We start from the raw sequence: 20,480 nt of genomic DNA, 5'->3' as shown, positions 1-20,480 counted from the left end.
TGCAGTTTCTGCACCTTACTCCCAGAGATTCTGATCCATTAGATAAGTGAGGGGTATTGCATTTTACTGAAATTCCCCAAATATTTTTGAGGAAAAAATGTACTTTCTTCAATCCCTTCAAAAATATCAAGGAAGGCTGATTCCTTAGATTCTTTTTTTTTTTTAATTTTATTTATTTATTTATTTTTGGCTGCATAGGGTCTTCAGTGCTGCGGGTGGGCTTTCTCTGGTTGGAGCGAGCAGGGGCTACTCTTCGTTGCGGTACGCGGGCTTCTCATTGCGGTGGCTTCTCTTGTTGCAGAGCACGGGCTCTAGGCATGCGGGCTTCAGTAGTTGTGGTGCGAGGGCTCAGTAGTGGTGGCTCGCAGGCTCTAGAGCACAGGCTCAGTAGTTGTGGCACATGGGCCTAGTTGCTCTGTGGCATGTGGGATCTTCCTGGACCAGGGATCGAACCTGTGTCCCCTGAACTGGCAGGCGGATTCCTAACCACTGCGCCACCAGGGAAGTCCCCTTAGATTCTTCATAGTTATTAACTTTTTTCTTTAATTAAGGGACTGGTCCGCAGAACGAACAAACCAACCTCCAGCCAGTAAAATCAACTCTTGATCCTTAGAATATATTTTATATTTCTCCAACATTGCTGTCTCAGTTCTTTTGCAGTTCGAGTCTTTGAATCTTTTAAAGATATGTTAATAATACAAAAAGGGAGATTGAAACAGTATGGCTCCAAACAATTATTTGATATGCTGGAAGAATTTTTTCCAGTAATGCAAGATAGAAAGTGTTATGGCATTTCTCCAGGTATTAAATAGCTTGATCCATTGGCCAAGATAATGATTATTGCTCTCATATTATTTGTTGGAATTTTTTGTAGCCTGAATTGGGAAAAAATAAGAAGTAAGGGACATCAGATATTAAGAACATAGTCTTTTGAAGAATAATCTAAAATAAAAAATAAAGCACTCCTTTTGTATTTATGTCTGCATGTTCTTTCCAGAAATAAAAAGTCTTAATTTTTAAATAATATGGCATATAATGAGTTCTAATTATATACTTAATTTAATAACATTAAACAAGTTTTAGATGAATTTCATTTTTAAAAAATTAGTGACATCTCACACTTTATAGGCTAACCCATTCCCAACTAGGGCATATGCTTTCACTACTTTTAATAATAATAATAGTTATATTATTATCTTTATTAACATTTATTAAGGTCTTACTATGGGTCAGACATTGTTTGAAATGTTTATTACCTCATTTAGTCTGCTCTTAAAACATCCCAATGTTTGGTCCTACTATTAATACAAGTTTACAGATTAGGAAACTGACATAGAGGAAGGATAAATGACTTACTCAGAGTAACATAGCTTGTGAGGCACGGGCTGTCTTTTTTTTTTTTAATAAATTTATTTATTTATTTATTTTTGGCTGCACTGGGTCTTCGTTGCTGCACGCGGGGTTCCTCTAGTTGCAGCGAGCGGGGGCTACTCATCATTGCGGTGTGCGGGCTTCTCTTGTTGTGGAGCATGGGCTCTAGGCGTGCGGGCTTCAGTAGTTGTGGCGCGAGGGCTCAGTAGTTGTGGCTCCTGGTCTCTAGAGCGCAGGCTCAGTAGTTGTGGCGCTCGGGCTTAGTTGTTCCGCGGCATGTGGGATCTTCCCGGACAAGGGCTCGAACCCGTGTCCCCTGCATTGGCAGGCGGATTCTTAACCACTGCTCCACCAGGGAAGTCCCACAAGCTGTCTTTAAACTTGTAGACAAACTCCAGAGCTTACAGAGAAAACTCTTTTCATATCATACTTTGTGATTTTTAAATGATCTTTGCAATAATAAAATTTTTGAAATAGATATGTGTGTTCTTAAAATACAAAAACAGCTTTTATATGCCTTGAGAATATAATGTGTACATACATGTGCAATAGTGACAAATATTTCTTTTAAACATTAAGTTGTTGACTGAAATCAAATGCTGATTTGATCACCTTTCCTTTCCTCTGTCTTCCTAATATAAATAAAAAATTAAGCATAATGAAGTCTTTGGGGAAAAAAAGAACATAAGATATTCCATCATAATGTAGTTTATTGTAGATTAAAAAGGAAGATATCTGTGAGATCATGAAACAATAAAAGAAAGGCAAGAAGTAAGAGTTAGAAAACTAGGTCACAAATGAGAGAGACCAGAAAAGGCTTCCAGAGCCAAGGAAACTGATCATTATAGTAATTCTCGGAAGAAACACAGTTTATTAAAAAATCAAATTGGTTTGCTACTTTATTTCTTTTTACCTAGTATGATACTTGTGTTTGAAATGCACATTTTCCTGATTTTATAAGTACTTATTATTAAATCTTCATTTTAAATTAATTTATTTGAATAGGTAATAGATTGTAGAAAATTCAATATTTACATAAAAATATGAAGAGGAGAGTACAGTTTGTCTTCTTTTTCTGTTCCACAGCTATGAGAATCTCATTTCCAGAGGGATTCATTGTTAGAAGCTTCTTATTTAGTCTTCTAGAGATAGTCTTTACTTTTGTAGGCATATATTTATATAGCTTATTTTTCATACAAATGGCAACATACCGTTCTGGACCTTGCTTTTTTAATGTAGAAATATATTGTGGAGATTTTCCTTTTCTTTTACCCAAAAATTAATGAATACTAAGTTTGTGCTTGCGATTGTCTAAATGCCTTACATGACTTTTAATCTCCATAAAATCCCATGAGTATTGTCACTGGTTTGCAGAAGAAACTGAGGCAGAGGGAAGATAAGTAACTAGCCCAAAATGACTCTGCAAGTACCTAACAGAGCCTGGATTCAGACCCAGGCTGTTCTGCTGTGAAGTGACACTATACTACTGTTATATTGCCTTTCCGTATTAGCATTTTCCATGTTTTATACAGAGAGCTATCTGATTTTTTTCACATGTGCATGATGTTCCAGTATATTAACAGCGTAATTTATTTAAAAGTTGACTATTCCAGTACTGCCAATTCAAAGACTTTCTCTATTTTTTTCCTATCAGATTGTTGGTATTTTACTAATTTTAAAAAACTATACCTCTTTGGTTTTCTTTTTTTTTTCTTTAAGTCCTTGCTCTACCTTCAAATAATGTTATACCATTTCAAGTATAGCAACAATATACTTCATTTTTCCCTTTTCCCTCCTTTGTATTATTGTTGTTGTACATTTTACATCTACATATGTTATAATACTCAGAATACATTATTATTTCTGTATAGTGTTCCAGCATTATTTCTAGAAGTATTTTTTTCTCCCTTCTTCTCTCACATCTGGAACTTCAATCTCATGTACGTTAGATTTGTTTAACACTGGTCACTTGTAAATCACTAATGCTATGATGATGATGATGATGATGAAGAAGATGATGATGATGATTGCAGTGTTTCTGCTCTCTGTGCTTCATTTTGGATAGTTTCTATTGCTACAACTTCAAATTCACTGGTCTTCTGCAATGTCTAGTTTTCTGGTAAACTCATGAAGTAGAATGAGATATGATTTTAGATACTATATAGTTTATATCTGGAAGTTCCTATTGGGTCTTTGGTCTAGTGTACAATTAAATTACTTGTCAGTTTAATCTTTTTAGGCTTGCTAGAGTGGGTCTAGGATAACCATAGTCTAGAGCTAATTTAGCCTCACTACTAAGGTGATAACCTTCCAAAGACTACCCAATTCCCTCAGCACTCTGCCTGGTGGGAAAGCAATTACAGGCCTGTGTAAGCTTTGGGAATTATTTGGCCTACTGCTTTCCAATAGTTTTTCCCCCAGCCTGGTGGATTTTCATCCCATGTGTGCACAGGTTAGAACTCAGCCAATGATTTGCAGAGACCCCTCCACCCCCATGGGGCTCTTTCTCTGTGCAGAGTCGTCTCTCCAGTACTCTCTTGAAAATTATTGCTGCTTTGACCTCTGGGAACTCCTGTTTCTCTCCCCTCAACTCAGTGAGACCGTTGGACTTTGTTTTGCTTCCTCCTCCTGCGCTACAGCCTGGAGACAGCCTCTAGCAGCAAGCCAGGGCAGTCATAGGGCTCATCTCATTTGTTTTCCCTTTTCTCATGAATCACAGTCCTGTGCTATTTGTTTTCCAGTATCTGAAAACAGTTCTTTCATATAATTTGTCTAGTTTTCTGGTTGCTTACAGTGGAACAGCTTTTTTTTTTTTTTACAACAGTTAATCATTTATGGGCAGAAACAGAAATTCTCTTACCTCTACTGTTTTTTTTTTTTTTTAAACATACAACAGCTTACTGAGATGTAATTCATATACCATACAATTCACCCATTAAAAATGTACAATTCAGTGGCTTTCAATGTATTCATAGTAGTATACAACCATCACCACAATCAACTTTGGAACATTTTCATCATCCCCCAGAGGAACCCCATACCCATAGCAGTTGTTCTCTATTTTCCCCCAATCCCTAGGCACCCCTAGGCAACCACTAATCCACTCTAGAGATTTGCCTACTGTTGTCATCTCATGCAAATGGAAGCATACATATGTAGTCTATTGTGAATAGCTTCTTTCACTTAGCATAATGTGTTAAGGTTCATCCATATTTATAGCATGTATCTTCATTCCTTTTTATTGCGGAGTAATATTCCATTGGATGGATATACCACATTTTATTTATGCTTTCATCTATTGTTGGACATTTGAGTTCACTTTTTAGTTATTCTCAACAATGTTGCCATGGATATTTTTGCGTAAGTTTTTGTGTGGACATATTTTTTTCCCCTCTTGGGTTACTTACTAGTTTTTGAAGCCTTTTATGTTGTGGTGAAATTTGCCTTTTGACTGTGGTGTGATTTGGAAGTATGTTTCCCTAATCATTACTTCTCTTCTGACTTTTTTTCCAAGGAGAAATTTTTCTTTTTATGTATCAATCTTTTATTTCATAGTTTCGCGGTTTTGTGTAATATTAGGATGGCTTTCTACCATGGTTTCTTTTTTTTTTTTTTTAATTAATTAATTAATTAATTAATTTTTGGCTGTGTTGGGTCTTTGTTTCTGTGAGAGGGCTTTCTCTAGTTGTGGCGAGCGGGGGCCACTCTTCATCGCGGTGCGCGGGCCTCTCACTATCACAGCCTCTCTTGTTGCGGAGCACAGGCTCCAAACGCGCAGGCTCAGTAGTTGTGGCGCACGGGCCCAGCTGCTCCGCGGCATGTGGGATCTTCCCAGACCAGGGCTCGAACCCGTGTCCCCTGCATTGGCAGGCAGATTCTCAACCACTGCGCCACCAGGGAAGCCCCCTCTACCATGGTTTCTTATAGTACTTTTATGGTTTCATTTTTTATGCTTAAATTTTTGAATCATCTCTTGTTTTGAGAAAGGAATCCAACTTGATATTTCCCAATGGCACCATTTATTGAATAATCCATTTTTCCCTACTGACTTGAACTGTCACTTTTATCATATATTAAGTATAGGTATATATTTGGGTCTATGTCCATAATTTGATTTAGAATTGATATATCTAATATTTTGTGCAAGTACTATACTATTATATTTATTGTAGTTTTATAAATATTTTTTCAGAATTCTTGCTGTTTTTATTTATCTGTCTTCGTGTACTTTCGATTTTGTCTAGTTCTAAAAGAAAAATCCTTTTGTGGTTTTTTTTTAATTGGAAAGATAAAGTTGTCCTTTCACATTTAAGTTTTTGATCCACCTTCAGTTGCCTTGTATGTGCTGTGAGGTATGGATCTGATGTAATGTTTTATATAAATAATTAACTGACCTTGTGCCATTTTTGAATAGTTTATCCTTTCTCCACTTATCTATAATGCCACTTATGTTACATATCAAGTTCCCGTATATGTATGGGTCTAATTCTGGGTTCTCTGTTTTGTTTCACTGGCCTGTTTGTCTATCTCCTTAGCAATATTATCGCCTTTCTTAATTGGTATAGTTGCTTTAGAATAAGTCTTGGTATCTGTTTATGAAAGTTCTCTATCATATTCTTCAAGACTGTGTTGGCTATTTTTGAATATTTGTTTTCAATATACAATTTAGAATCAGCCCTTTAATTTCCATGTAAAAACCTGTCTGGACTTTCACTGAAGTTGCAATGAATTTATAAATTAATACGGAGAGAATTGATAGCCTGACAATATTGAATTTTCTTATGTTTGAATATGGTAAATCTTATTTATTTATGTTTTCTTAAATGCATTTCAGTGAAGTTTTATAATTTTCTCCATATGGATCAAGCATATCTTTTGTTGGATTTATTTCTAGTTACTTTATTTATTTATTTTTGTTACTGTTGTAAATGATATCTTGTTAAAATTCAAATATTCTAACTTTTTGTAGCTGGAATATAGAAATACCCTTGGTTTTTATACATTGATCACATATAAACTTTGTTCAACTCTCCATTAATTTAATAATTTGTAGGATAATCTCATCTGTTCTCTATAGGGAAAATCATCTCAGCTGAGAATAATGACAAGTATATTTGTTCTGTTGTAGTTGTACACCTTTTTTCCTTCTCATTGACTGAAAAGCTTTAATCAAGGTAATGACATTCAATTCCACAAATATGATCTCTTCACATTTCTAATAAGTACTAGGCAATAACATAAGCCCTCCAGATATCAGAGTGACTAAAACAAATATGGTCTGTTTGCTCAAGGAGATTAGATTGGTGTTTTAGAAATACTCTTGTGTCTGTAGGATGGAAAATGGACTGGAGAGAAGCAAGACTGGAGGCAGGTAAGCCAGGCCTAGTAAGATGTTACTCTGCCAGTGTAAGGGAGAGATGATAGGGACCTAGATCAAGAGACTGCAGACAGGCCTGCTGCCTGATTTTATATGACTTGTGAACTGTGAATGGTTTTCACATTTTTAAATAGTTGAATAAAGTTGAAAGAAGAATGATATTTTGTGACACGTGTACATTATATTATTCAAAATTTTAGGGGCTATACAGTAAAGCTTTATTGGAACACAGCCGTGTTCATTCATTGCATAATTGTCTGTGGTGCTTCTGTGCTACAATAGCAGAGTTGAGTAATTGTGACCCTGATTGTATAGTCCACAAAGCCCAAGATAGTTACTTTCTGGCTCTTTACAGAAAAAGACTTTGCTGGCCCCTGACCTTTAGGTGGCAGTAGAGAGAAATGGTGAATTTGAGAGTTATTAGGAGGTAGACTGACAAGGCATGGTGATTAACTGGGTGTGGCTGTAAAGAGGAAAAAGTGGAATAAAGGATTATTCCCAAATTTCCAGATATTTGGAAAGGTGAGAACTATTAGTTTGATTTATAGAGATAGAAAATATTGAAATTAGGTCAGATTTGTGGAAAGGAGCAGGAGCATGGCGGAGATGAATTCTGTTTTAGATATGTTGAATTTGACGTGTAAGACAGCCATTTGGAACTATCTAGGAGGCAGCTGTATACATGAAAGAGACCTGGACAGGTTTGGTGTCAACAACATAGACGTGCAGAACAAAGTGATTAGAGTGGATGATATTGCCCTCAGTGAGGATACAGAATAAGAAGAACAGAGGGTCTATAGGAAAAAAAAATTTAAAGACATCAATATTTAAGGAATGGATAGAGTAAAAAGAACCTGGAACAGAATCTGACAAGTAGCAGTTCAAGAGGTTAAGAGGATATCTTAGGGATTGTCTAACTAAGGCAGCGTGTGTGTGAGTGTGAGTGTGTGTGTGTGTGTGTGTGTGTGTGTGTGTGTGTTGGGGGGGTGCAGTGTTCTAGTAACCCATTTGAACTAGCTTAAGCAAACAAACAAACAAACAAAAAAAACAGAAAACGTTATTTGAAGGCTAGAGGTGGGGTGTCTCGTGGAAGTCAAGGATAAGAAAGTGCTACCAGGCCTCCTGAGGGATTGGAGCTAGGCTCTGGAACGCTATCAGAACTAAAGGCATGCCATCCATCTTTGTTTCTTGAGGTTGCATGGTCTCTCATTTCTGCTTCTTTCTTTTCTATCTCTGCTTTGGCATGTGTATGTCAGCCCCTCCCCTAGTTCTATGTCATTTCCAAATTCAAGCACGTAACAGAGACTGACTGACTTTCTGACTTTATTACTATTAGGAAAAAGAATCTAATCGGCTCAGCCCAGTCAATGGATTTGCTTCCCTAGAGCCAAGTGTCCGTGTCTGATTCAGGGGCTGTGGCCAAGAGAGCAGGATCACACAGTATGAGCATGTCTCCAGGGCCACACTGCTGGGTCTAAGTGGGGATGTTTGCAGAAGAGAGGGATATAGATTGGACAGTATCATAAAAAGAATATACTATAAACTACAAGTGAAAGAAAGAGAGGGTATTCTGGAAAAGGAAAGTAGTTAATATTGTTAAATGCTACTAAGAGGATAAGCAGGATAAGTACTGAACCTTATAGAAGGCTTGGAAAATACAAGAGTAGGAAAAAGCTAGCGTTAACTTTATTTCCTTACAATTTTGAAATAATTGGGACCATATTGTATACGGACTTTATTCTTTTTTTATTTAATATAAAGTGTGATGGTAAATTTTATGAGTCAACTTGGCTAGGCCACAGTACCCAGATTTTTGGTCAAACACTATTCTAGATGTTTCTGTGAGGATATTTTTAGATGACACTAACATTTAAATCAGTAGATTTTGGATAAAGTAGATTACCTTCCATAATGTGGGTGGAGCTTTATCCAATCAGTTGAAGGCCTTAAGACAAAAAAGACTGTCCTCCCCCAAGGAAGAGGGGATTCTGCCAGCAGACTGCCTTTGGACTTGAGCTACATCAAGTCTTCCCTGGGTGTCCAGGCTGCTTTCCTACCCTGAAGATTTTGGATTTGCCAACCTCCATAATCTTTAAAATAAATCCAATAATAAAGCCAATTCTTTATAATAAATCTCTCAATATATATGTATACATATACATCCTATTGGTTCTTTTTCTCTAAAGAATTCTGACTAATACATTATGTCATAAATTTTCTATCAGTAAAAATTCCTAGAAAACATTATTAATGAATGAAATATTTTCATATTCCTGCAAAATACTTTTTATACTATAGGGTTGTCCTTACTGTTGATATTATTATCTTTATAAACGAGGAAACTGCATTGCAAAGAGACTATAAAACAAGCCCACGGTCCCACACCTGAAGAAGTAGGCACCTTTTGGAGAGTCTGCCTAGTTCCCAACCCTCTAAAGGTTCCCTCACCTATAGGGCTGCCATATTTTCTCTACGTGTTCTTGCCTATCGGGAACTGAGAAGAGTACTGTTTGGGCAGGTTCCTCAATGAAGAAGTAGTGAATTCAGAAATCTTTATCTACCATGTGGACTGAAGAACAGAGAAACTAGTCTGCAGAAAAAGAAGAATGAAGTGGATATGTAAAGAGAAGAGATGGTCCTGTGACTGTCCAGTTTATAATTCCAGTTTCTTCTTGAAGCTTAGCCTCATTCTGCCCTAGGGTTCTGTGAGATGCTCTGTATCTTTAGAGATACATCTCTTTTTTTCCCCTCAAGATAATTTAATATCTGTTATTTACATTTTTAGAGTCCCAATAAATGCATGTAGTAAGTGGCTAGATCCAGGTCTGTGTAGCTCCAAAAACTGATATTTTATTTTATTTTTTTGGCTTCACTGCATGGCTTATGGGATCTTAGTTCCCCGACCAGGGATTGAACCAGGCCCTCGGCAGTGAAAGTGCCGAGTCCTAACCACTGGACTGCCAGGGAATTCCAAAAACTGATATTTTTAAGCATTACTTTATTATCAATAAATGTTGATTTATTCATTGTTGTATGGTATATATAATTTTATGATAAACATATTTATATATAATCCTTGCCCTCATTTCTATTTCTTTAGTGAAGAATTCTAGGAGAGAGGTTACTGATTCAATGTATATGAACATTTACAGCTCTTTTATGTATTGACAAAATGCTTTCCAGACAGGTTGCCTCAATTTTTACTCCACTAGCAGTGTATGAGAACAGTGCAAGATATATCATTAATGTGTTCTTCCTGTCCTTTGTTGTTCATATGAACACTGTCCATTCCTCAAATTGAAAATATAATTTTTTTTCTTGGTGCTTGCCTTTGTCCCATGCTTAAGTTACTTTAAAAATTTTTGAATTCTACTAAGGACAGTCTTTGTAACTGCTTTTTAAAAAAAAAATTTTTTTTTTTTGGCTGCGTTGGGTCTTTGGTGCTGCACAGGGTCTCCCCCTACCTGCGGCGAGTGGGGGCTACTCTTTGTTGCGGTGCGCGGGATTTTCACCGCGGTGGCTTCTCCTGTCGCGGAGCATGGGCTCTGGGCGCGTGGGCCTCAGCAGTTGTGGCTCGCAGGCTCAGTAGTTGTGGCTCACAGGCTCTAGAGCGCAGGCTAAGTAGTTGTGGTGCACGGGCTTAGTTGCTCCGCGGCATGTGGGAATCTTCCCAGACCACGGTTCGAACCCGTGTCCCCTGCAATGGCAGGCGCATTCTTAACCACTGTGCCAGCAGGGCAGTCCTGTAACTGCTTTATTTGTAAGTAATTTTATTGACTTACTGACTTAAGTGAGTGTGAATGGAAAATGTCCTAATATAAAAAATAATTCCAATTATGAGTGATAAATATTTAAGGAAAGCATATCAGTAGGAGTAAAAACATTTGGTAGAATAACTGAAGGAAATGTTTAGATAAGTGTTCTGTGATAGGATTCGCAATGAAAAGATTAGATAGTGGCATGAAATTAAAAACATCTAGGAGGTCATATAATCTGTTTTGGGTTTGGTAATTTTTTATTGATTTGAAAACAGGAAGGATTTGTACATTTTTCTTTCATCTTTTTGCTGTTGTTGTTGTCATTTTGCTTTTTTCTTTGGCTGCCCAGCTTGCAGGATCCCCAACCAGGGATCGAACCCGCACTCTCCGCAGTGAAAGTGAGGAGTCCTAACCACTAGACTGCCAGGGAATTCCCTCTTTCATCTCTTTTGATAAGATCTAAAGACTTAAGTAAAAACATTCTTTTTAGAGGAAATAACATAAATTCAGCAGATAAAGCTCAACATTCTCTAAGAAAAAGAAAATAGAAGCTAGCAACCCCTACCAAACTCAAAATTATAACCTATTTGTGTAGTGATAAAAGTGTAAAGTAATAAGCATGGTAAATTGGAAAAGTCATCAGAATAGGCCACTAGAATATAATACTAAATGTTATTTAGCATTGCTGGGTCTGTTTCTTATTTTGTAAAGAGAGGGGAGAGGAATTAGTGTAAGATCCTTTGTACTTGTAATTAAGTGAAATTTGTGCCTAGCCTCCATTCTAAGAAAAACTAAGTAAAATGTATCTGTGGTATTTTTGATCCTAGGGATACAAGGAATTAAACAAACAATACACTTTATACAGCTTAGTATAGTGGTTAAGAGCTCAGACTTGTGAATCAGACTTCCAGTGTTTGAATCTCATCTCTGTAACTTAATACCTGTTTGATTTTGGGCCTCTCTCTGCCTGTTTCATTTAAATTAGAACACCTACCCCTTAGGGTTGTTCTGATGATTAAATGAGCTAATATTTGTAAAGCTGTTAGAATAGTGCCTGGTACATGGTAAATTGTACGTTAAATTATTTAATCTATTAACATCTCAGTAAAAAACAAACCCACACACATTTCTTCTAACATCTGCCTAGAATTGAATTTGGGGTATAAAAAAATCCAGTTTGAGTTTTCTATTGCAATGCCTTTTGCATTTTGAAAATTACTGTACTTAATTGCCTTTATTCCACTTACTCTCCCAAGTGCTGAGGCAGCTCCAGAAGAGCTGTCGTCATCCCAGACTAGATTTGCTCCCAACCCTAGAGATTTGAGTTAGGAATTAAAAAAAAAAAAATCTCTACAGAATCTGTACTAGACACTGGAGAAATTTTCTGGGACCTTGTGAGCAAATAAGCTATATTATCCAAGAGACAATTAGATTAAAAATTATTTGACAGGTTAAAATCATAATGAATTAATGAACTGGATACTGCCTGGAAGACGGGATTTACTAAATTTCTTTTGTTTCTACTCTGGTTTCTGCAGAGGGAATTAAGAATTTGTTGTTCATCTTAACTATCTGGAAAGCTGTGGGCTTTAGAGCTTCCTTTAGCAGCTCTAAAATGATGCAATCTATATAATATTACATGTAGCCCTTATCTTTTTTCGTCACAAATCCCTTCCCTATAATAGGAATTGGGAAATGGACTTATTTTGTTAACATAAGGCCACATCAACTAGTTTGCTAATAAATAGTATTTCCTTATTGTGGTTTGTAATATAAAAGACATTTAAAATTATAATTAAGTTCTATTGATGAGTTCTTTTGCTAAATTGTGATATAAAAGTTTGACAGTGAAACAGTAACTAAGATGACAACAAATGTGTATAGGTCAAAACAGTAGATTGAGTTGAAAATATTTTAGTACACATTTTTATTAATATGTACATTAAATGACTGTATATGGGTCAGATTTTGTTTTACCTTTTTGAACCAACATATTACTCTACATTAGTCTACCAGTGTGGAAAGTACCATGAAGGAAAACATGCTATTTTGATTAAATTTTTTTGATTATTTATTTTTGCTTTTAGTATAGAAAATATAGTTCATATTGTGTTGTTGAATGAAGTGGCTTTTATATTTCTATGCAACTTGAGTTACTTTGTTTTAGAAAGTGTATATTACTTTTAAAAGCTTAAGCTACAGAATCCTTACCTAATAATGTGTATTCTAAAACAAGTATTGGAAGTTCCCTTTCCTAATTTACTCAACAGGATTTTCAGATTGCAGTTTATCATGGTGAATTCTAGAGATGCTCTTAGAACTAAAGTTTAACATAGCCCAAGTTTGAGGCCAGGAATTGAATGATACCGTGGCTTTTGACCCCAAGTTATCTTGAATGAGATACTGTAAGACGGATGTTCTTAGTGGCTAAAGGCTTACATTTACTTCATTCAACAAGTATTTATTGACTGCCTACTATATGCAGACACTAGACAATAATTAAAATAAATACTATCATTTTAAGGACATATAAGTATTTGTAATATATATGTATACATAGAATATACATAAAATATATCCTAATGCATAAATATATCCTGTCAAAGATAAGGGTGTTTAATTTCTTTTATTAATGTTTTGTAGTTTTCAGTATACCGTTCTTTTATTTATCTGGCTAAATTTTTTCCTAGGTATTTTATTCTTTTGGGTGCTATTGTAAATTGAATTGTTTTCTTAATTTCCTTTTCAGATTACTCATCACTGGTGTATAGAAACAAAACTTATTTTTGTGCATTGATCCTGTACCCTGCAACTTGCTGAATTCATTTCTTAACTCTAGTAGTTTTTTGTGGATTCTTTGGGATTTTCTGTTTTTAAGATCATGTCATCTGTGAATAGAGATAGTTTTACTTCCTAATTTAGATGTTTTTTATTTCTTTTCCTTGCCTAATTGCTCTGGCTAGAACTTACAATACAGTGTTAGATAGCAATGGTAAGAGGTAGACATCCTTGTCTTGTTCCTAATCTTGGCAGGCAGGGTGGGAGGGACCTTTCAATCTTTCAACCATTGAACATAATAGTATCTGTAGATATTTCATAAATGCCCTTTATCACGTTAAGGAAGTTCCCTTCTATTCCAAGGTTTTGAGGGCTTTTATTAGGAAGGAGTGTTGGATTTTGTCAAATGCTTTTTCTGCACCAATTGAGATGATCATGTGTTTTTTGTTTTGTTTTTACTTCATTCTATTAATGTGGTGTATTACATTGATTGATTTTTCTTTGTTGAACCACCCTTGTATTCCTGGGATAAATACCACTTGATCGTGGTGTATAATACTTTTAATGTGCTGTTGGATTTTGTTTGCTAATACTTTGTAGAAGATTTTTGCATCAGTATTCACAAGGGATATTGGCCTATAGTTTTCTTGTGATGTCTTTGTCTGGTTTTGATATCAGGGTAATAACGGCCTCACAGAATGAGTTAGGAAGTGTTCCCTCTGCTTCTGTTTTTTGGAAGAGCTTGGGAAATACTGACATTAAATCTTCCTTAAATGTTTGGTGGAATTCACCAGTGAAGCTGTCTGTACTCAGGTTTTTCTTTGGAGGTTTTTGATTACTTATTCACTTTCTTTACTTGTTGTAAGTCTGTTTAGACTATATTTCTTCTTGAGTCAGTTTTGGTAATTTGTGTTTTTCCAGGAATTTGTGTATTTCATCTAGGTTATCTAATTTGTTAGCATATAATTGTTCATAGTTTTCTCTTATAATCCTTTTCTTAAAAAATAAATTTATTTATTTATTTTTGGCTGCGTTGGGTTTTCGTTGCTGCGTGCGGGCTTTCTCTAGTTGTGGCGAGCAGGGGCTACTCTTCATTGTGGTGCCTGGCCTTCTCATTGCGGTGGCTTCTCTTGTTGTGGAGCACAGGCTCTAGGCGTGAGGGCTTCAATAGTTGTGGCACGTGGGTTCAGTAGTTGTGGCTTGCGGGCTCTAGAGCGCAAGCTCAGTAGTTGTGGCGAACGGGCTTAGTTGCTCCGCAGCATGTGGGATCTTCCCGGACCAGGGCTCGAACCTGTGTCCCCTGCATTGGCAGGCGGATTCTTAACCACTGCACCACCAGGGAAGTCCGTCTTATAATCCTTTTTATTTCTGTAAGATCAATAGTAATCTTTCCACTTTCATTTCTGGTTTTAGTTATTTGCATCTTCTTCTTTTTTTGTCAGCCAGGCTATAGATTTATTAGTCTTGTTGTTCTTTTTAAAGAAATAACTTTTAGTTGTGTTGCTTCTCTTGTTTTTCTATTCTGTATTTCATTTTTCTCTACTCTTATCATTTTATTATTTCCCTCAGTTGCTAGCTTTGCATTTAGTTTGCTCTTCTTTTTCTGGTCCTCAAGGTGCAGAGTTGTGACTGATTTCCTTCTTTTTAATGTAGGGCTCCACTGCTATACACTTCCCTCTGAGTGCTGCTTTTATTGTATTACATGATTTTTAGTATGTTGTGTTTAGTTTTTATTTGTCTCTATTTTATAACTTCCCTGTGATTTCATCTTTGGCCTATGGTTATTTAAGGGTAGTTTAATTTCAGGACCTCCCTGGTGGTCCAGTGGTTAAGAATCTGTCTTCTGATGCAGGGGACACGGGTTCGATCCCTGGTCAGGGAACTAAGATCCCACATGCCATGGGGCAGCGAAGGCTGCACCACAACTACTGAACCCTTCCACTCTAGAGCCTGCAGGCCACAACTAGAGAGAAGCCCGTGGGCTGCAACTAGAGAAGCCCCTGCACCGCAAGAAAGAGCCCTTGAGTTGCAACGCATGCCGCAACTAAGACCCAACACAGCCAAACAACAATTAAAAAAAAAAAGAGTAGTTTAATTTCTACATACAATTGATCCTCATTATTCATGGATTGCTTGTTTGTAAGTTTACCTACGCAGTAGAATTTGTTACTCGAGAATCAGTACATTCAGACCTGTGCAGAGTGGTGAAAAATTTGAGTCACCTGGCGTACATGTTCCCAGCCAAGGCTGAACAAGGCAATAAACTGCTTTCTTGTTTCAGCTGTTATACTGTAAACAAGAGTCCTTTTTGCAGTCTGTTCAGTACCACGTTTGTCATGTCTTTGTGCTTTTTTTTGATGGCTTTGCTGTTTAAAATGGTCCCCAAGCTGCAGTGTTGTTTAGTGTTCCTACATACAAGAAGGCTGTGATATGCTTTACAAAGGAAATATACATGTGTGAGGTAAGATTCATTCAGGCACCAGTTATAGTTCTTTTGGCCATGAGTTCAATATTAATGCATCATCAATATAGTACATCCAGAAAAGGGAAGAGGAAATGCACTGATGTGTATGTAAGGCCACTCTGGAAATGCTGAAGTAGTATCTGTAGTGCCTGATGAAGCTATGGAAAAGATGGAAAAGTGGCTGACTTTGTGGATTCATGAGGTGATAACGAATTAAAAAAAAGAAAGCATAGTGGACAGCATCGTTATGAAGCTGAAAGCCAATGAAATCATGTTACCCAGAGTAAGGAAAATATTAAATTCTTCTCTTGTAGTACTGACTGGCCTGCACATTTCAAAAGACTATACAGCATGAAAAATGTTAAACTTGCAATAATCCTGAGTCAAGATCAAGAGGCTGTGGGAGAATCTTTAGATTGTCTGCTAAGTGTTATTTAGGAAAAAGGCTATGTGGAAAAGCAGGTTTTCAATGCTGATGAGACTGGCTTGTAGAACTATTTCTCCAATTCTGTCAATGTTTGCTTCAGTTATTTTGGGGCTTTGTTTGGTGCAAATGTGTTTACAATCATTATATCTTCTTAATGAATTGATCCTTTTATCAATAAATATTGTCCTTTGTCTTTGGTAACAGTTTTTTTTTCCACACACACACACACACACACACACACACACTGTATTTTATTTTTACAAGAGATAAATAGACTGACACCAAGCATTGTATATGGATGACCACAACAAAAGCAACAATGATTGTAATTTTTGGTAACAATTTTTGACCTGAAGTCTGTTTTGTCTTATTTTAGTAGTGCCACATAGTTCTCTCTTTTGGTTACTATTTGCATGAAATATGTTTTTCCATTTGTTCACATTCAACCTATTTGTGTCTTTGGATCCAAAGTGAGTCTCTTTAGGCAGCATATAGTTGGATCGTGTTTTCTTATCCATTCTACCAATCTCTGCCTTTCATTGGAGAGTTTAAACCATTTCCATCTAAAGTAACTACTGATAAGGAATGACTTTAGACATTTTGCTGTTTGTTTTCTGTGTGTCTTACGCCATTTTTTACTTCTAATTTCCTACATTACTGTTTTCTTTTGTGTTTGAGTTTTTTATAGCGTACCTTTTTTTTTTTTTACCTTGTTTTAAACTAGTCCACATGCTATATAGCAGACACTATGAGCACAGCTTCAGTACTACTATTCCTCCTTTTATGACCACCGAGACCAGGGTTCAAATCCAATGGGAAAGGGAACTGGAGGGTTATAGTGTACCATTTTGATTCCCTTCTTATTTCCTTTTGTGTATATTTTTTAGATACTTTCTTTGTGGTTACCATGGGGATTATAATTAATAACTAGATATATTTTGAAGGTATAACTGACACTTTTAATGGATTGGATGATAGGTATGAATGAGGAAGTCAATGTTAACAACAAGGTATTTGGCCTGAGGAATGGAACAGTGGAGAAGTCATTTATTAGGAAGGAGATAACCATAGGAATTTAAGCTGGTCAGATGTGGAGATGGCAGAGAAATCAGGAGTTCAGATTTAGTCATGTTACATTTGAGATGCCTGTTAGACATTGATCACGTAGGCAGTTGGATATAAAAGTCTGAGATTCAGGAGAGGTGTCCTGGCTAGAGATGGAAATTTGAGTCATGAACATGTGGATTGTATATAAATCCGTGGGACTGGATGAGATCACTAAGGGAGTGAGTGTAGATTGGGAAATGGGCACACTAATACTAAAGAGCTGTGAATAAAGGGGGGAACTAACAAAAATGACTGAAAAGGAGTAGTCTATGTATATTTTATATATTTGTAATAGATTCTGTCATTTCTTAGGAAAGGATAATTCCACATAAATCTGTTTTCTTTCCAGCAATATCTAAATGAGAACAGTGGTCCTAAATATTAGTGGTCCTAAATTTTAGAGACAGATTAACATAAAATAAAAAGGTAGTTATAATTTGGATATTCTTAAATATAAAATAAGTGTGCCAGATGAATTGGTTATTATGCATAATCTTCCTCCCCCAACATGATCCCACTTTAGGAATATTACTTTATCTAGTTTTTCTAGGTGGTTTTACTTTTTATAGTCATTAAGATCTGTGATCTTTTTTATCTGCTTAAAAGATTGCTTGATAAAATACTTCTTTGTTGATACTGTAATTATACTGAATTCTGTTCTGTGGGGAGCAAATGTGAAAGTTATGTAGTCAGAACTGAATCAGGTCTTCCCCCAAATGTGTTTCTTTCCACAAAAAAAATCTAGGGAAAATATTGTGAAGGTAGAGACTAATAGCTTAAAAAAATCAACCATCAGTGAAAAAAAAAGTGACTTGTTCTTTTCCCAAGTAGTCATCTTACCCCAGTGAGGTCTAAAGGTGCTCTGGAATAGGGGAAAAGCCTCCGCATCTAGCTTGTTTGCATTCCTAACTCTCCCATTTAAACACCTTGGAGTTAGTAAGCCTGAATAAAGGTGGATTAAGTTAAGTTAAATTCAGTTAACTTAAAATGCTTCTTTTTGCCTGCCTTTAGTCCTAGCTTTTGAGACTTAATAAATAAATTTTTCTTCTATCTATTGTGTAAGAGAATTCCCACCAATAACTTTGTACTTTTTTACTTCCTTATGGGGTCTAAGTGAAAAAAGAGAAAGAAGAAAGACGCATAGGAGACTTTTTTGGTGGTGTTGGTAGTTTTTACTTCTTTGCCTCTCCCTTGCTATTAACAGTTTAAAAAAAAAATTAACAGAAAAATTGAAAAAACCTGAGTGCCTGCTACAGCGACAAAAGCCACTGTTATCATCTCTCACCTAGATTGTAACAGCAGCCTCCTAACTGGTCTTCCTGCTTCCACCCTTGCTCCCTTGTTGTCTAATCCCACGACACTGCTGTGCTCAAAACCCTGCAATGGCTCCCCATTTGATTCCCCCCAAAATCAGATTTCTTACAGAGGGCTCTCAGGCTCTGGTTGCCATGACCTCTCTCACCTCTCTTCCTACCTGCTCTCTCTGTTCCAGCCACACTAGCTTCCTTGCCAGTCGCATTTCCTCAAGACTTTGCTCTACCTGATCCCACTCCCTCGTATATGTTCTTTCCTCAGATACCTGGTTGGCTAATTCTCTCACTTCCATCCAGTCTTGCCTTAAATCTCAGCTTGTCAATATAAAGCCTACACTGACTATCTTTTAATACTTTAACCTGCCCCACTCACACTCCCATACTCCTGATCCTATTTCTGTTACAGTTTTAATTATGATAGGTGTGGTTATGCTCTGGTAATGACAACCCTGAGAACAGCTTAACAACAAAAGCTTATTTCTCATTTGTGTTTCACATCCATTACGGGTTAGCAAACAACTCTGTTCCACTTAGAACCTCAGGGACCCAGGCTGATGGAAGTTTGCCCATCTTGTGATGCATCTCAACATGCAGCTTCCAGCATCACATCTGTAGGGAAGAGAGAGTTCATAGAATGATTGAAAGGGGCAGAAGTCACCTTTTTCCCAGTTCATTGTCAAAACCAGTCACATGGCCCCAATCTAACTGCAAAAGGAGCACAAGGAATATTTGGTGAACATTACTGTTTCAACACCTGTTCTCTTTTTATTTCTCCATAGTACTTATCATGTTTTATTGTATAATTTGTATATTTTATATAAAATGTCATTTATATATTTACATATTGTATAATTTGCATATTTTGTGTTTATTATTTAGTGCCTTTCCTCAGCAAGAATTTAAAACTTATTCTCCTAGAAAACCTCACTACTTACAGCTTCTTGGACACAAGCATTTCTTCATTTGCTCCTGCTGTTTGTAATGTCCTCTATCTTTTTTGCCCTGTGCTCCTTTTTCCTCTAAAGAGTAAATCCTCCTTATCTTTTGGGACAATTTGAATCTTAATCTGGGAGACTCAACTAACATCCTTAAACTAAGTTAAAAGCCCATCCCTTAGACTCCCTCTGAATTTTTATTATACTCCTATCATAGCCCTTAACCTCCTTATAGGGTTACATGTCTGTCTGCCCCATTAAGCAAGTTCCTCATGCATATGGAAGAATGCCTGAAGAAATACATGGAGCCTAGAAAAGAAACTATGAGGATCTGAATAAGGACAGTGTAAGTAGGGTGAAGAGATGACAGAATCAAGAAATATTTAGAAAGTAAAATCAGCAAGACTTGCTTATTGGTTGAATATGAGGGATAAGGGAGAAATCAAGGATAATTCATACTTCTCATTTAGATTATGATACTTCCAAATGAAATAGGGAATATGAGAGGAGGAACAAGTCTAGGTGGTAGGATGATGAGTTGGGTTTGAGGTATAGTAGGTTTAACTCCATAAGGATCTCAAGATTGGAGATATGTGCAGGGGTTGGCTAAATGGTTCTTAATCCAAGGGCATGGATAGGTCTTCAGCATGCTAAGTAGTAGTTAAAAAATAAGAAAAGGTGAGACTGCCAGTAACTACTAAGGGCAGAACCCTTAGTTAAACTAACGTTTAAGGAACAATTAGAGGAATACATGCTCTTGTGCAGAAAACACAGAAAAAAATAGGTGGTGAAAGGGGAACCACGAGAGTGTGATGCTGTAGAAATCAAGGTATTTAGACTTTCAGGAAGAAATGTGTGGGCCATGTTAAAAGCAGTAGAGAAGTCAAATCAAAACAACAGTGAACTAAATCTTGACCACTCTTCTTGCAACCTTACTTAACTCTTTCAAC

At 36.5% G+C, this 20,480-nt stretch overlaps 1 protein-coding gene, 1 long non-coding RNA gene and 1 other non-coding gene across 4 annotated transcripts in view; 1 reads left to right on the top strand and 2 right to left on the bottom strand.

The window, feature by feature from the left end:
- SGPP1 (sphingosine-1-phosphate phosphatase 1) overlaps window positions 1-20,480 on the top strand; it is a 33,507-nt gene that overhangs the window by 3,409 nt on the left and 9,618 nt on the right. The gene's annotated exons all lie outside the window — the stretch shown is intronic.
- On the bottom strand, window positions 16,884-17,009 carry LOC132361452 (small nucleolar RNA SNORA61). The gene has a single exon (XR_009501740.1). It is a non-coding gene; the product is annotated as a small nucleolar RNA SNORA61 (small nucleolar RNA).
- Window positions 18,432-20,480, bottom strand: part of LOC132360666 (uncharacterized) — a 45,370-nt gene continuing 43,321 nt past the window's right edge. The window contains exon 3 of the long non-coding RNA XR_009501154.1: window positions 18,432-19,204. This is a non-coding gene — a long non-coding RNA (uncharacterized LOC132360666). The remainder of the gene's footprint in view (window positions 19,205-20,480) is intronic.

This window comes from Balaenoptera ricei, chromosome 2, assembly GCF_028023285.1.
Source record: "Balaenoptera ricei isolate mBalRic1 chromosome 2, mBalRic1.hap2, whole genome shotgun sequence".
In the NCBI taxonomy this organism is placed as follows: domain Eukaryota; kingdom Metazoa; phylum Chordata; class Mammalia; order Artiodactyla; family Balaenopteridae; genus Balaenoptera; species Balaenoptera ricei.
Note: the sequence above shows the minus strand (reverse complement) of the source record. Positions and strands in the feature narration are given on the sequence as shown.